Raw genomic sequence first — 16,558 nt, 5'->3', positions numbered from 1 at the left:
CACATCCAACGTCTCTTTGACTCAATGCCGAGACGTGTGGCAGCGGTGATCTCCAACAATGGCGGCTACTCTGGCTACTGATTCTGGCAGGAACCACATGTCACAGACGTCTGTAAACGTAATCAGTTGATACTTGGTCAACATGTTATCTACAAAAAAAATTTTGTTGTGCTACCTCTTGTCTTTCTTGGTGTTGCATTTACGGTGGCCAGTAGTGTATATCAGCACGTGTGCTGGACTACTGTTGAAATTGCTCATCACTCCTCAGTTACTTATTTTAAAGTTTATTTGCGTTAATATTTGCTGTAAAAATAGCTTATTAGTGGATTTTCATTAACCTCAGTCTTTATTTGTGTGTTATTGATTGGAGTGTTCTGTTACTTGTAAGAGTGCTTACGTCGTTCATCCAAGTCTCAGGCCTCAGCAGTGTGTTTACATTTCGTGAGTAGTGGTTCTGAAGCTAATTACTGTCAAAGTTGTTTGTCCACTATATTCCAATAGTAAATTTAGTGGATTTCTATCGTTCATCCAAGTTTTAGCAGTGGTTCACATTTCACGGCGTGCAGTTGCAGGCGTAGCGGGTCTTAAGTTCTGACAGAGTTATTTGTGCACATTTAAACAGTTATTAAATTTATAAGTTTTCAGTAGTGTCTCGTGCTGTTTGTGGTGAAATCGCTGTTTAATAAACTTTCGAAAACGTTCGCCCACTGTGTTTTTTAGGGCTGTCTGTGCGCAGAAGTTGTTTAACTAATTTCGTGCGGTAGTTTTCAGCTGACGTCTCTTATTGTTTCTAGTAAAATATTTCAGTAAAATTTTCATTCATTGTTCTAATTTCGTTGAGTATTCCAGTGGCTGCTTGAACTTTTGGTCCCAGCTAAGAAATTGTGTGAAGTTTTGGTGGTATTGGTATTAGTTGGTAGCACAATTGTTAGTTCGTTAAATAGTTCTGCAGTTGTAACTGAACTTGCGTAACGTAAACGTTTAATTTTTTTTAGTAACTGTTAAAATTTTACGATGAGTGAGAAGTGTGCACTTTGTCGTAGGTTCGTAAGTTGTGGGTTACGTGGTGAACTTCGCTCAAAGTATGTTCATGGGCTAGAATGCAGTGGGGAAGCCAGCTGGCATTCTAGCGAGAGCCTCTCCTGGGAGTGCAGATTATGTCGTAGATATAAGTTGGCTGAGGGGCAGGAGCGTAAGATCTGTGCGCTTCAGGTGCAATTGCAAGACGCAAAAGAGGAACTAGATAGTTTGAGGAGGGTGAAGGGTGCTGGTAATGGGAACTGGCATTTGGTAAGAATGCAGCTAGATGGAGGAGGTGTTCAGACAGTTACACTTTGCGTATATGCAATGGATTGGACCAACTGTCAGAATTGAATGGAGAGGAGCCTCTTGTAGCTGTGGGTGTAGGGAACATGCAGCAGTCCTCAGCAGTTAGGAGGATTAGGTCAGTTGCAAAGTCTAACAGAAAGAAAAAGGTTCTGCTGCTAGGTAGTTCGCACAGCAGAAGTGTGGGCCAGCAGTTGCAGGAAGTATTGGGGAGTGAGTATCAGGTCACCAGTATTGTGAAGCCTAGTGCAGGTTTGTCTCAGGTCTTACAGCATAGGGGAGTTTTGTAGTAATTTTACGAAAGAGTATCAAGTAATGAGTGTGGGTGGAGCAGGGAATAATTTTGATAGGGACGAGGAATGTGATGTAGGTGGTGATCTAGTAAAGATAGCTACTCAAACTGGTGGCACTAACGTGCACTTCGTGCAACTGTTTCGGCGTTATGATCGGCCTTATCTTAATGCTACTGTTAGGCATTTTATTATTGGGCTGAAGAAGGCACTGACGGTGGAAGGCGTGGCTCACATTACAGTGATGTAAGTTGAGTCTATCAATAGATTGGGTTTCACTAGGCGGGGCCTGCACCTCGGTTGGTATGGGAAAGGGAAGCTGGCAAAGGAATTAGCATATATCATCAACCTATAAGACGTATTAGAGATAAAGTTAGTGAGCTGCTTATAGATGTTGACTCTGATATTATTGGTATATTGGAGCACCACTTAAATAATTTGACAGTTCAGAGGCTTCCTTTACCAGGAAATAGTTTATTTAGCTCTTTTTCAAGGAGTTATTTGCGGAGTGGGGGAGTGACCATGTAGGTAAAAAACGGAATTCCATTTGAGGCTATAGATGTATCATGCAACTGCAGTGAACACTTACTTTAATGTTGTGCAGGAGCAGTTGAATTAATTGAAATTAAACTTCTGATTGTTGTTTTTTATAGGTTCTCTAAATCTGCCTTCAGAGCATTTACGCTCAAGCGAGAGAGGGTTCTTGGTTCACTTCATAAGAAGTACTCAAAACTAGTTATATGGGGTGAATTACATATTAATCTGATGCAAACTGTGTTTTTTTCTAACCAGGGTGGAAGGGAACAGCAGCACAGCCATAGACAGTCTTTTTATTCATTCTTCATTACTAAATGAGGATTCTGTTAGTAAAAGGATGAATGGTCTTTCAGACCATGATGCACAAATTTTAACACCAAGAGGCTTTTTTACTCTAATAAATGTAACATATAATTACTTACTACGTAGCAAAGCTAATCCATTGGTAATAGAGAGTTTGTTAAGCCGCATTAAGGAACAAGAGGGCAGGATCTTTATAGTGCCGATTACATAGATGACAAATATAATGCTTTCCATAACACATTTATTATGCTCTTTCAGAATTGCTTTCCATTAGAACGTTCGAAACAGGGTATTAACGGTAAAAGGTAGCCTGGGAGGCTGACTTGTGGGATAAGGATATCATGGAGAACAAAGTGGGAATTATGTCATAATGTTAGAAGAAGTCACAATCAAGCTACAGTAGACCAATACAGACAGTATTGTAAGGACTCAAAAATGTTATTATTAAATCAAAGAGTATGTGGTACGCAAATAGAATAACTAATTCACGGGATAAAATTAAAACCATATCGACAGTTGTGAAGGAAGTTTCTGGTCAATGCACATGGTTGACGGCATAAAGTCAGTTCGTAGTACAAATATTTCTGTTACTGGCAACTCAGGTATATGTACAGTATTTAACAATCATTGCCTGAGGATTGCTGATTAATTAAACGAAAACTTAGGTTCTGCAGGGAACCATACAATTCTCTTAGAGACTGTTACCTGAAATACTCCTCTGTGATACTGATAAGAGGGAGATTGAGTCAGTAAATAAATCACAGAACACTAAGGACTATCGTGGATAATATGGAGTGCCTTGCATAATATTAAAGTACTGTACTGTACATTTTAGCTCTGTACTTAGCCATATTTCTAATTTTTCCTTTAAGAATGATCAGGTCCTGAAACATTTAAGTACTCAGTAGTAAAGCAGCTTTATAAAAGGGGTGAAAGGGATAATGTAGAAAATTTTAGACCTATTTCTGTGCTATCAGTGTTTGCTAAAGTTATTGAAAAGACTGCGCATGTAAGGATAATTGATCATTTTATACCATGTAATTTGCTATCAAACGTACAGTTCAGCTTCAGAAGTAGTGTAACAACTGAAAAGGAGATATTCTCTTCTCTGTGAGGTACTGGATGGATTAAACAAAAGGTTTCGAAGGCTAGACATATTTTTGATTTAACTAAGGCATTTGATTGTGTTGAACAAAAAATATTGGTCCAGAAGTTGGGCCATTATGGAATATGGGGAGTAGCTCACAATTGGTTCATCTCTTAGTTCAACAACAAACAGCAAAAGGTCATTATTCACTGTGTTGACAATGGCTGTGTTGTAGCGTCTGAGTGGGGCATGGTCAAATGGGGAGTGTCCCAGGGATCAGTGTTGGGGCCACTTTTATTCCTTAGTTATGTAAATGATATGCCCACTCGTATAACAGGAAATCGTAAAATATTTGTTTGCCGATGACATTAGCTTGGTACTAAAGGATGTTGTGTGCAACATGGCATTGTTTCAAATAGTGCAGTTTACGACACAAATTCATGGCTTGTAGAAAATAAACTAATACTAAATCACAGTAAAACTCAGTTTGTACAGTTTCTAGCTAACACTTCAACAAAACCCGATGTCTTAATGTCACTGAATGTGAATGCGATTGGTGAAACTAAACAGTTCAGATTTCTAGGAGTTCAGATAGCTAGTAAACTGTCGTGGGAAGCCCTTGTTTAGGATCTTGCTGAAAGACTTTATGCTGCCTTTTTTACTATTCGAACGGAATCTGAAGTAAGTGATCGTCCTACATGAAATGTAATGTACTTCACTTATTTTCATTCGATTATGTCGTATGGTATTTTATTTCCGGGTAACTCTTCGCATTCTCAAAGGATATTTTTGGCTCAGGACCTTGCAGTTCGGGCAATAAGAGGTTTAAATATTTTTTACTGTCCCTCTTTGTTAATAATATCAGCATATGCCCATGAATTAACAGCTTTCACTCAGTTAATACTAGGCAGAAATCCAATCTGAATTTGAATCTCACTTCCTTGACTCTTGCGCAGAAAAGTTTGCAGTATACCGCTGCATCCATTTTCAACAAGCTACTATAAGACTTCAAAAATCTCAGCAATCCACACGCCGCTTTCAAATCGAAACTGAAGAGTTTCCTCGTGGGTCCCTCCTTCTATTCTGTTGAGAAGTTCCTTGAAAAATGAAGCTGATTCCTATGTTAAATTGTTGATTGCGTTTTCTTAAACTTATGGTTTGACTTGTTTTTGGGATCACAAGCACTTTACTTTTATCTTGTAATTTGATGTACTGACACGTTCCGTGACCTTGTAGATTTACTCCTAAATTTGGCCCAACGAAGCTATACATGTAAAATAAAAAATAAAAGTAAACATCCAGATCGACAATGGCTTCTTCTAAAAAAATCTCACCAAGAAAAATGCATCACATTAAAACTCTAATGACTTTTCGATCCAACCCCTTTTTCTTAAAGGTATGTAACTGTGATAATTTTTTCAGAAGTCACAAGAAATTTTTACTGGTCATGTCTTTTCACGCCAAGCAGCTTGTCTCGCATCAGAGGTCCTGAGAAAGTAAAAGACTGCACTCAAGGCTAGGCTATTATTTTGTGGTATGCTGTGTTTCTTTAGGTAAGCGCTGGAATGTTATCTGCTAAACGTACTCTTAGAAGACGGCAGAACGCTGGTGTCCCACTGACGAAAGTTAACTCCCTTGGCAATGCTTGTTCCCTAGGTTGAAGACGATTCATAAGCGACCGATAGCAAACGTCCTCCAAGACTAACCAAGTGATGCAACTTTCAGGCAGTAAACATTTTATGCTACCTTCCCTCTGCGAAAGCTAGGCTCTGCTGGATGCTGGGAACCACTTTTTCATAATGTCGGTCACTGCCGTCCCAAAAATGGTTCAAATGGCTGTGAGCACTATGGGACTTAACATCTGAGGTCATCAGTCCCCTACACTTATTACTACGTAAACCTAACTAACCTAAGGACTTCACACAGATCCACGCCCGAGGCAGGATTCGAACCTGCGACCGTAGTAGCAGCGCCGTCCCGGAGTGAAGCGCCTAGAACCGCTCGGCCACAACGGCCGGCCGCCCGTCCCAAATACAGTGTGTGCCCTGTGACAATGCGCTCTCACAAAGCAGAGAAAATGATGTTCTGCACCATGATAATGTAACTGAGAACGAGTAGAGTACAGTACGCACAGTCACTGGAGTCAAGATCGTAATATTCTGCCACCTCGATATCCGAATAGTAGAGTGTAATTCTCACATTCAGTGGAAAGAGACATGCCAAGTGGCTTTCGGATTTTCAGCTTAACTTGAGTAATCTACTTGGAATCGGTGTGTCAACCTCAACACGGCAGTTACCGATAATGATAGATGGAAAGGTTGCACTAATTTACTATGCAAATGCCACAATCGTGATAATGGTGGTGCTCATACCGTCGTTGCCTATCACTTCAGAGGAGATTTCATTAGTACTTTTCTTTTTGGGTTTATTGTGACAAGTCTGAAGCGGAAAACGTCTTAGTCAGTTATTTTCTGGATGAGAGTGTTTTGCTGAGTGATGGTTGATTTGTGCTGAGGAAAAAGCCTTCAGTCGACTGAGGCCCGAAAACAAGTTCCTGAAATCGCTTTTCTTCCACAAAATCGCAGATGTGGAATCGCTTTATACAAAAGAGGGAGCGAGTCTGATTTTTGGCACTGCAATCGCTTTGTTTTTACCCTCTTCCTATATTCTTAGTAACTTTTTGGTTTCAGATTGGCCTTCAAACGTCTGTGAGCACCATCCCTGTTGTTCATCATTTGAATGAAGTCTTAGACAGATTCCTTGTGTAGGAGCCCGTTTGTCGTAGAAAGCTATGACCTCATCAGTCAGTTCATCAAATTGGCCTTCAGCTGAGGGCGCTCTCATTACTGGATGCCACTGGGGATGCCATTCGGTATCAACATGATTATGTACAATACCTCATGGAGCCCTTCCGTCCTCTGAATATAAATGATCCTCTGTGGTGTAGGTGACAGACGGATTGCAAAACAATGTTCCACCTTCAAGGACATTTTCTTTTTAACGACTTTATTCGAGGACGAATGGATAGATATTCCTCCTAGTGTCACGCTTTTCGATATTTATCCGCCGCACATCAGATACAAGCTACATACCACCCCAAAAGAATGCCAGTATCTGATTTTTCTTCATTCCACATGTTCATACTCGATTTTTTCAAGCCTTGCACCAAAACAGTCCTTCCAACATGCAGCAGACAAACATAACACCAGTAAACGAACCTTAGCCATGAAACTTGTTACCGATGGGGTACCTCGTTTAGGAAATTAATTTAAGCATCGCTTAATAAGTAGTATGTGAAACACATAACAAGATAGAATCCCGATTTTCTGTATTGCTTTAGGCCTTTGCCTAATTTTAAACATTATTAAAAGCGTTAGTCACTATCGTCATCCAACGGCATGTAGTAAGTTCACCTGTGTGATGCAAGAACGGTATCGACGCATAAAACATATATCACTGGATCTGTGTCAATCATAACAGATTCTGCATATTATTGTGGGTACCTACAGATTATCAGAATCGTAGGTAATAGCACAAGTCTACGCTTGCGCAATTAATAATTCATAGCGGATTAGAACTAATTAAAAAATTGATAAAATATAAAAAGGTACGGATGATCGGAACATGCACGTATCCGTCTCCTCTAAGCATCGCCAGAAGTAAATTGGAATCATTTAGATACCAATTCATTCCTTAAGAACTGCTGTTTTTTAAGTGAACGTTATTGAGGTGGCAGCATTAATGAAATCGTGCAAAGTTTAAGACACACTTTATTCACTCTCGAATTATGAGTGAACGTTCTTGCTCACAGGTGTCAGGAAAGGTGATGGAGTTTAACACAAGCCGATTGTCCTGACATCAGGAGTGTCGACTACCCATGTTGTCGCAGATGATTTTAGCTAACGTCACGCAGACAAAATACCTGTCATTCCCCTTTCAGTAGTAAACCATCCAGTCAAATTCAGAGAAACCGGCTCTGCCACAGAACAAACGCAAGTTGGATGATCGAAACAGCCCACAGATGAAGGAACATCAAGCCCTTTTCTGACTTCAGGAAGAATACTGAGAACAGTATTTTCCGCATCTCGCAGAAAACAGGGGTCATCCGTACTTCAATAATGAGTTTCGAACACAACATAAGGCGACAACAGTAAAGCTCTCATAAAAAAACAGTATTTTCCGCATCTCGCAGAAAACAGGGGTCATCCGTACCTCAATAATGAGTTTCGAATACAACATAAGGCGACAACAATAAAGCTCTCATAAAAAAAATTATCTCTGTTTCTCCCGTGTTATTCTCAGTCTAATTGCCCCACTTTTACTTGTAACTTACGAGGTGTATCCAAAATGGTGTAATCCAAAATAGCTGTCGTGTTTGTTGTTTATCGTAACAGGTTTCTCCCTCTTCTACCTACATTACGAAATGGGTTATCCGGTGAAAAATTTCCAGTTGTAGGTTGCCTATGTAACAGTTTCCAGCAACTACAAAAAATTGATTTTCAAAATTTCAGACAGTTATTGAAGGAAATTAAAGATTTAACATGTTTTTATAATCTACCCATTAAGTGTTTTCACCTTATGTGAAAGGCTGTACACTATAAGTCAAGTATTGTAGTTAGAAACTGTGTATATGTCTTGAAGGGGCGTAACTCATAGCAAACAAATTTCCTAGACTATAATCATGCAGTATTTGAGAGTGAGACACTTAGCGATTTCCAACAAACTTTACATATAATTTCAAACATTTCGGAAATTTTCTTCGTTGACACCCCCAAAAAATAATGAAAGGACAAAATAAAATTGCTCTCTGCATCTCGCTCTTCATGCAGTAATACGTCAGCTTTAGCTATGACGTTTTAATTTATTTCTGCTTTACTACTAAATGTTTTCAACAGATTTTGCAGACAGTGTCCATTACATGTACCAGCAAAACTGCGTCATTGTATGGCACCTAGTTCAATAGATATGACGTAATAGCGTTATGACCTTCTTGTTGTTGTTGTTGTTGTTGTTGTTGTCGTCGTGGTCATCAGTCCAGAGACTGGTTTGATGCAGCTCTCCATGTTACTCTATCCTGTGCAAGCTTCTTCGTCTCTCAGTACCTACTGCAACTTACATCCTTTTGAATCTGTTTAGTATATTCATCTCTAGGTCTCCCTCTACGATTTTTACCCTCCGCACTGCCCTCCAATACTAAATTGGCGATCCCTTGATCAAGCCTCAGAATATGTCCTACCAATCGTTCCCTCCTTCTGGTCAAGTTGTAACACAAACTTCTCTTCTCCCCAATCCTATTCAGTACCTCCTCATTAGTTATGTGATCTACCCACCTAATCTACAGCGTTCTTCTGTAGCACCACATTTCGAAAGCTTCTGTTCTCATTTTGTCTAAACTATTTATCGTCCATGTTTCACTCCCATACATAGCTACACTCCACACAAATTCTTTCAGAAAAGACTTCCTGACACTTAATTCTATACTCGATGTTAACAAATTTCTCTTCTTCAGAAACGCTTTCCTTGCCATTGCCAGTCTACATTTTATATCCTCTCTACTTCGACCATCATTAGTTATTTTGCTCCCCATACAGCAAAACTTATTTACTTCTTTAAGCGTCTCATTTCCTAATCTAATACCTTCAGCATCACCCGATTTAATTCGACTACATTCCATTATCCTCGGTTTGCTTTTGTGATGTTCACCTTATATCCTCCTTTCAAGACACTGTCCATTCCGTTCAGCTGCTCTTCCAGGTCATTTGATGTCTCTGACTGAATAACAATGTTATGCGGGTTATATCAGAATGTGGTGAGGCGCTATGAGGTTGGATCCACATTGTTGAGCAGAGACGCCGGGGAGGAAGAGGTGTATATCGCTTTCTCGTCTAATGACGTTATAAACAAAACATAGCTGTTTTATACAATACAAAAGTTGCTGTTATACACAGAAACGTGGATGGAGTTACTGATGTCATACTACTTGACTTCATATTTCTGTTTATCTATCATTTTTTGTTTTAGAAGTGTGGTTCTCCACACACGAACTACCTCGTAGATCACTCCTAAGGTGTATATTCCCATCTCACGAGTAGCCACAGTGCTGGGCAGAGCGCAGTTGCTCTAGTAGGTGGTACAGTTAGTCGAACCAGACAGTATCGTCTGGCGAGTGGCGGCAGAGGCAGTGGACCCTTTAGAGAGCGATGGTCCGTCTATGGGGAAGGCAGGGTGCGGGCAGGTGGCGGCGGCAATCCGGCTAAGAGGCGGCGTGATGGACGCGGCCGCAGGTGCTGGGCGCGCCCTGGCCGCCGGAGAGGCGGCGGCTTGTTGCGGCGCGCGCCGGTGCTCCATCACGGCGTCGCCTCCGCTGCCGCTGCCTGCGCGCCACACTGTGCACTTGCCGATGTCCGGAGGGGAAGGGTGCAGTCCGGTCCGGCAAGTTCACGTCCGCCACCAGTCGCCCACGCAACGATTCGACTTAAAAGTTACTGCTACAATTCCTCCACCACGTTTAGCTTTATTTTACCAAGTTTAGGTCTCTTTTTTGCCTGTCTTTCTATTTGGTACATTGTTTGGAATTGATTTTAAACTCTTTTTCCAATGAGCCAGACACTTGAAATTTTAAATGTAGGTTAAAATGGCTAACAATGCAATGTTAACTCTCTTTCTTGTCGTCTGATCCACCTAGCTCCCACGGGGGTGAGGGTGGAGGTGAAAAGTGTGGGTAACGCCTGACATCTCAGCTTCCCTGCAGTACAGACGTGTTATGCGGGTTATATCGGAATGTGCTGGGGCTCTATGAGGGTAGATGCACATTACCGAGCAGAAACGCCGGGGACAAAGAGGTGTATATCGCTTTCTCGTCTGTCTGTCCATTTAATACAAGTTTTGAAATCGATTTAAAATTAACTTCCCAATGTGCTATAGACTTGAGATTTTAAACATCTCGGAACCATATAACATTGCAATATTAGCTTGCTTTCTTGTCTTCCGTGCCTGAGGGTACTTGGATTACTACTATAAGTTCCACCCTTTCCTGTTCCAGTCGCGAACATTTCACCACAGGAACGATTGCTGTTGAACCTCAGCGTGAGCTCAAAACACTCTAACTTCTATCTTCGTGGCCTATTCGCAAGACATATGTATGAGGAAATGTTTTAAATCTATTGAAAATTACACACACAGAATACTAAAAATCGGAAAATAATTACTTCAGTAAAAATTAATTTTAATATACCACGATCTTAAATCTACCAGCCCTATAAAGATTCATAACCCCCATACAGATAGTCCTTAGAATTTGTGATTGTGAATTTTTAACAGCTACCAATGCACTTGTAAGATGAAAAATGAAAAACGTAGGGTGTGCACAATACGTAACGGATGAACAAGTAGTTCACCTCCTTACTGCTTTATTACTCGTACTTACTAACTGATGTACGAATAGTTCGCTTCCGTTCTATAACCCATTACATACACCTCAAATTCTTCCTTTTCAGTCTTACAAGTATTTTTGTAGCTATTAAAAATTCGCATTCAGAGATTTTCAGGAATATGTGTCCTCGATTAGAAACCTTTAGGTTCTGGAAAAATTATTTTACATCATCTAGTCCGATTTAAAAACGTTGATTATTAAAATTATTATAATTATTTATGTGACTACTATCATCAGAAGATGAATAAAGATGCCTGTAAATGGTTGCATTTGTTGGTGTTACAGAAATTCTCTTAATCTTTGACAGGCAGCATTGTGACAGGGAGCTCACGTCTCGTCTTATACTGGTGGAGAATCGGTAATCGTTCTCATTTCTCTTAGGCATGCATTTTCTTCTAGTTTGATGCAGCCCGCAACGAATTCTCTCCTTTGGCCGTGTTTTCATCTCAGAGTAGCAGTCGCAACCTACGTCCTCAATTATTTGTAGTCTGTATACCAATTTACGCAATCTCTTACGGTTTTTACCCTCTACAGCCCCCTCTAGTACCAAGGAAATTATTGACTCAGATATTTACAGATATCCTATCGTTCTGTCCCATCCTCTTTTCAGTGTTTTGGATATTTCCTATCTTCGCCTATTCTGCAGAGAAGCTAGTGATTCTTTACCTTGTCAGTCCACCTAATGTTCAACATTCTTCACGTGTTCAATGCTTACATTCCCTCCGTTCCGGTTTCCCCGCAATCCTTGATTCACTACTACGAAATTCTGTGTTCCAAATGTATATCCTATGAAATTTCTTACTCAAATTAAGGCCGATATTTGAGACTGGTTGTTCTCTCTTAGCTGGAAATATTCTTTCTGCCTGTGCTAGTCTGCTTTTTGTGTCTCCTAGTTTCGTTTTATGGGTTGTTTTACAGCCAAGGTAGCAGTTTTGAGGATAACCTTAACGTTATTCTCATTTCTGCTACTTCTCGTTACTTTCGTTTTTCTTCACTGTACTCTCACTGGGTAAAACTAGGAAGCTGACGTCTGCACCCACGATATACCTTGATCGTTGCCGCTAACAGTCACGTTTGCTACCTCATTTAATCCTTGATAGCCTGTGGCACTATGAGGATTTACCGGGAGCTCGGAGTGGTGATAACACACGTTCCCTTCCCACTTTACTATCCACGCCTTTTATTCCATATGTACCTCCAGAGTGCCTGATATCCTTTATAGCCTCAGTTCTGGCCTTTACATGAACAGTTGCTGTCAGAATTTACGTGGTTGATCCACGTACAGTGAGTACAGCAACGGCACTAGACATACTGACAACATGTCACGAACGATTGCAATGCCTGTAATTCGTCTCTTAGGTGAACAGTTTTCGAGAAGAATAGGAGGCATCATTTTACAGATATACGGACCGGATACAGAATAGTTAAATTGTAAGTGAACTGGGCAACATCCTTTAGATAAACGATAGAGGTAAATGGCATGATTACATTAAAAGAATGTCTGATGAACGAATGACTAACTTAATGTACAAATTTGCGCCTCAAGGGCAAGGAATGTTGCATGTCCTACGAAGAGACAGAATGATCAGCTGTAGTCTACTTAAAATTGGTACAGGCAACGACGTCGAAACCAAACCGCATATGATGATGAGGCTCCTCTCTCAGCAGAGCAAAGCGTATTGCCGTTTGCAAATATGAGGGTGGGTGAAATTTTATCTCCGCACCAACTTGCGGACTGATCTCTTTGATGAGCTAATCGGCTGCTGTCACCTCTGCCTCTACAAATAGAATATTGTTTCATTCCAGATTCAGTTGCAGAACATTCCAATTCTGGAACATAGGGAAGACTGGAAACAGTTGGTATGCAGTCACCAGAACTCTGAAAATCGTCCCCAGTCCTCTGACGAATGTTAGTAAGCTTCTCGTAATAAAATATCACACTCCTAATGTCGGAGTATCTATTAGATGTCTCCTTGGCCAACACATCAAAACTACCGGTATTTCGCAGAGGCTCAGTTGATTTCACATAGATTCTTGCGTCCCCTTTGTGCTTCAGACGTGCAATGCTTAACTGAAATCCATCAGGAAATAATCACTTTCGGCCAACACCGGGAATGTCAATATTTTCAGAAGGATTTTGCACATGACGCGGTCAAAAATTCACAGCCGGGAGACTGTCAATTGTAGCAGACATCGATATGGTGGGTGAGGGGAGGGGGGGGGGGGGGGTTGTCACTGTTAATTTCAGCCGATGGTGGGGGGGGGGGGGAGGATGGAGACGAAGAGAGTAGTCCATCACCTTGCCGAAATTATGTAGTGTTGCCAGGATGTTTGGAGCTACTTTACGAGCAGACGGCTTCTCTTGGTAGGCTTAAGGCTGCCCCTGTAAATATCCACTCAAAACTTGAAATAAAATTTAATTACAACCTAGAAGATAACCAATACCACTTTCTTCAGAATCGCCACCCGAAAACGAGAAAACAGCTTTTCTTCTCCTGTGAGCCCTATGTTCTCGGCATCTTCGATTGATGCGTTGGTAGCTGCAAATTGTTGCTTAGTCGCCTCGTGTAGCGATTTCGTTGAAGTGGCACGACGTGGACAAACCCAGGTGAACCATCATGCCATCTGATGGACTGTGCGACAGCAGGCTGCTACAGGGTGGGCAGCATAGAGTGACAAGACGAGGATGGACGCCGTGACAGTGCGAAGCGGACGGTGGATGAACAGGGATTCCAGTCAGCGGGCAGCACCTGATCTCTGCTATCCGCTAGCGCGCAGCGTCGGGATGTGCCTGCGTAATTGGATGCCCTGCGCCCACTGGTGACAGATACAGGTAGCAGCGTGTGGGAAAGGGCTCCCGACCAGTACTGCCCCAAGCTAGATCTGACGTTTAATTCATGGCAACGCGTGCCATAAAATAAAATTGGTGTGGTGCGATTCCCCAACATAACTCCTGTACAGTGTTTTTAGTCAATCTACTAGAAAGCTAGCGGGCGGTGTAGTGGAGTACCATCACTTCACGCAATCTTCTTGTCGTCGGTCCTGGACTGTTTCTGCAAGACGTCTCAGTCTAACGGTATTGTCCTCGTCCCACGGCGCATATGTTTGTTCCTGTCTCCGCTGCTTCTACTGACTCATACAGAAGAATATGACGAAAGTGTTCTGATTTCTCCACTTGGCACTACATTTTCTGGAGTCCACAACTCAACTCGCTATCTCCAAACTCTAATAGCAACAGTGAACTACAAATAGAAAACTGAAAATCTGTAACAAAATTTATAGCAACAGAAATACCAACATGCAAAACGCTACCAACTTACGTACCAAACTAATATGTGGCATGGATTCGCAAAATTCGTAGTATGTTCCCAGAACTATGCACTTCTAAATTACGGGCCTATGGTGTGCGAGCACATAGCTGGAACCCGATATCGGCCCAGATATGATAAACCAGGTTCAGATGAGTTCAATCTGGGGACAAGGCATCAACATGAGTTCCTACCATAATCTTTACATCATTGTAGCACGAATCTAGCATTGCGACACGACATTTTTGTCACGAGACGCCCTCGCTGACAAGAAAGACATCTAGCATGAATGGATAGAGGTAGACAGTAATAATGCTAAATAATTAGACCAGAGCTATCATCTTGTTTGAGACTTAGTTTTGCAAAAGTTTGAAATATAGCTCGTGCTTCACTACGAAATGCTTTTAACAATTCCCACAATGAATCTCTGTCTCAGTATCTGGTAGAAAATCCAAACAGATTCTGGTCATATATAAAGCACACCAGTGACAAGACGCAGTCAATACCTTCACAGCGCGATAACAACAGTGAAGTCACTGATGACAGTGCCAACAAAGCAAAGTTATTAAACACGGTTTTCCGAAACTCCTTCATCAAAGAAGACGACGTAAAAGCGCGAATTCCAATCAAGGACAGCTGCGAAGATGAGAAACATAGAAGTAGATATCCTCGCTGTAGCAAAGCAGCTTAAATCACTTAATAAAGGCAAGGCTTCCGGTCCAGATGATATACCAATCAGGTTCCTTTCAGAGTATGCGGATGTAATAGCTCCATATTTAGCAATTATATACAACCGCTCGCTGACAGAAACTTCCGTACCTAAAGCCTGGAAAGTTTCTTGAGTCACACCAACACCAAAAAAGGGAAATAGGAGTAATCTGTTGAATCACAGCCCCTCATTATTAACGTCGATTAGCAGTGGGGTTTTGGACCATATACTGTACTCGAACAATATGAAGTACCTCGAGGAAAACGATTTACTGACACATAGCACGGATTCAGAAAATATCGTTCTTGCGGAACACACCGAACTCTTTATGCTCATGAAGTAATGAGAGCTATCGACATGGGATGCCAAATTGACTCCACATTTTTAGATTTTCAGGCTTTCGACATCGTTTCTCAAAAGCCTCTTCTAACCAAACTGTATGCCTCTGGAATATCAACTAAGTTGTGCGACTGGATTCGTGATTTCCGGTCATAAAGATCACAGTTCTTAGTAATAGACGGAAAGTAATCGAGTAAAACAGAAGTAATATCTGGCGTTTCCCAAGGAAGTGTTATAAGCCCTGTGTTGTTCCTGATCTATATTAACGACATAGGAACCAATCTGAATAGCCCTCTTAGATTCTTTGCAGGTTATGCTGTCATTTGCCGTCTTGTAAAGTCATCAGATGACCAAAATGAATTGCAAAATTATTTAGATAAGATATCCATGTGGTGCGAAAAGTGGCAATTGACCCTGAATAAAGAAAAGTGTGAAGGTATTCACATGAGCACTAAAAGAAGTCCGCTATATTTCGTACGCGAAAAGTCACACAAATCGGAAGGCTGTAAATTCAACTAAATACTTCGGTATTACAATTACAAATAACCTAAACTGGAACGATCGCTTAGATAATTTTGTGGGTAGAGCAAACCAAAGACTACGATTCATTGGCAGAACACTTATAAGGTGCAACAGATCTACTAAAGAAACTGCTTACACTACTCTTGTCCGCCCTATTGTGGAGTACTGCAGTGCTGTGTGGGATCCACATAAGGTGGGACTGACGGATGATATTGAAAAAGTTCAAAATAGGGTGGCTCGTTTTGTATTATAGGGAAATAGGGGGATAGTGTCACAGACATGATACGTGAATTGGAGTGGCAGTCAACAAAACAGAGGCGTTTTTCGTTGCGACGGGATCTTCTCATGAAATTTCAAGTACCAGTTTTCTCGTCCGATTGCGAAAACATTCTGTCGGCACCCACCTACGTAGGGAGATATGATCATCACGATAAAATAAGGGAAATGAGAGCTCGCACAGAAAAATGTAAGTGCTCGTTTTTCCCGCGCGGCGTTCGAGAGTGGAACGGTAGAGAGACAGCTTGAAGGTGGTTCATTGAACCCTCTGCCAGGCACTTCATTGTGAATAGCAGAGAAATCACGTAGATATAGATGTAGGTCCGATGTAAGAGTACAATACTGCCCTCACCAGAATGTGTCCACGGCGCGGTGCACGTTCCGGGCAGCCGTTCGCCTGGATATCGTCGTGTCCGAACACGACCTGGT

Source organism: Schistocerca americana, chromosome 6, assembly GCF_021461395.2.
Source record: "Schistocerca americana isolate TAMUIC-IGC-003095 chromosome 6, iqSchAmer2.1, whole genome shotgun sequence".
In the NCBI taxonomy this organism is placed as follows: domain Eukaryota; kingdom Metazoa; phylum Arthropoda; class Insecta; order Orthoptera; family Acrididae; genus Schistocerca; species Schistocerca americana.
The sequence above is the reverse complement of the archived record's forward strand: the minus strand, read 5'-3'. Positions refer to the sequence as shown.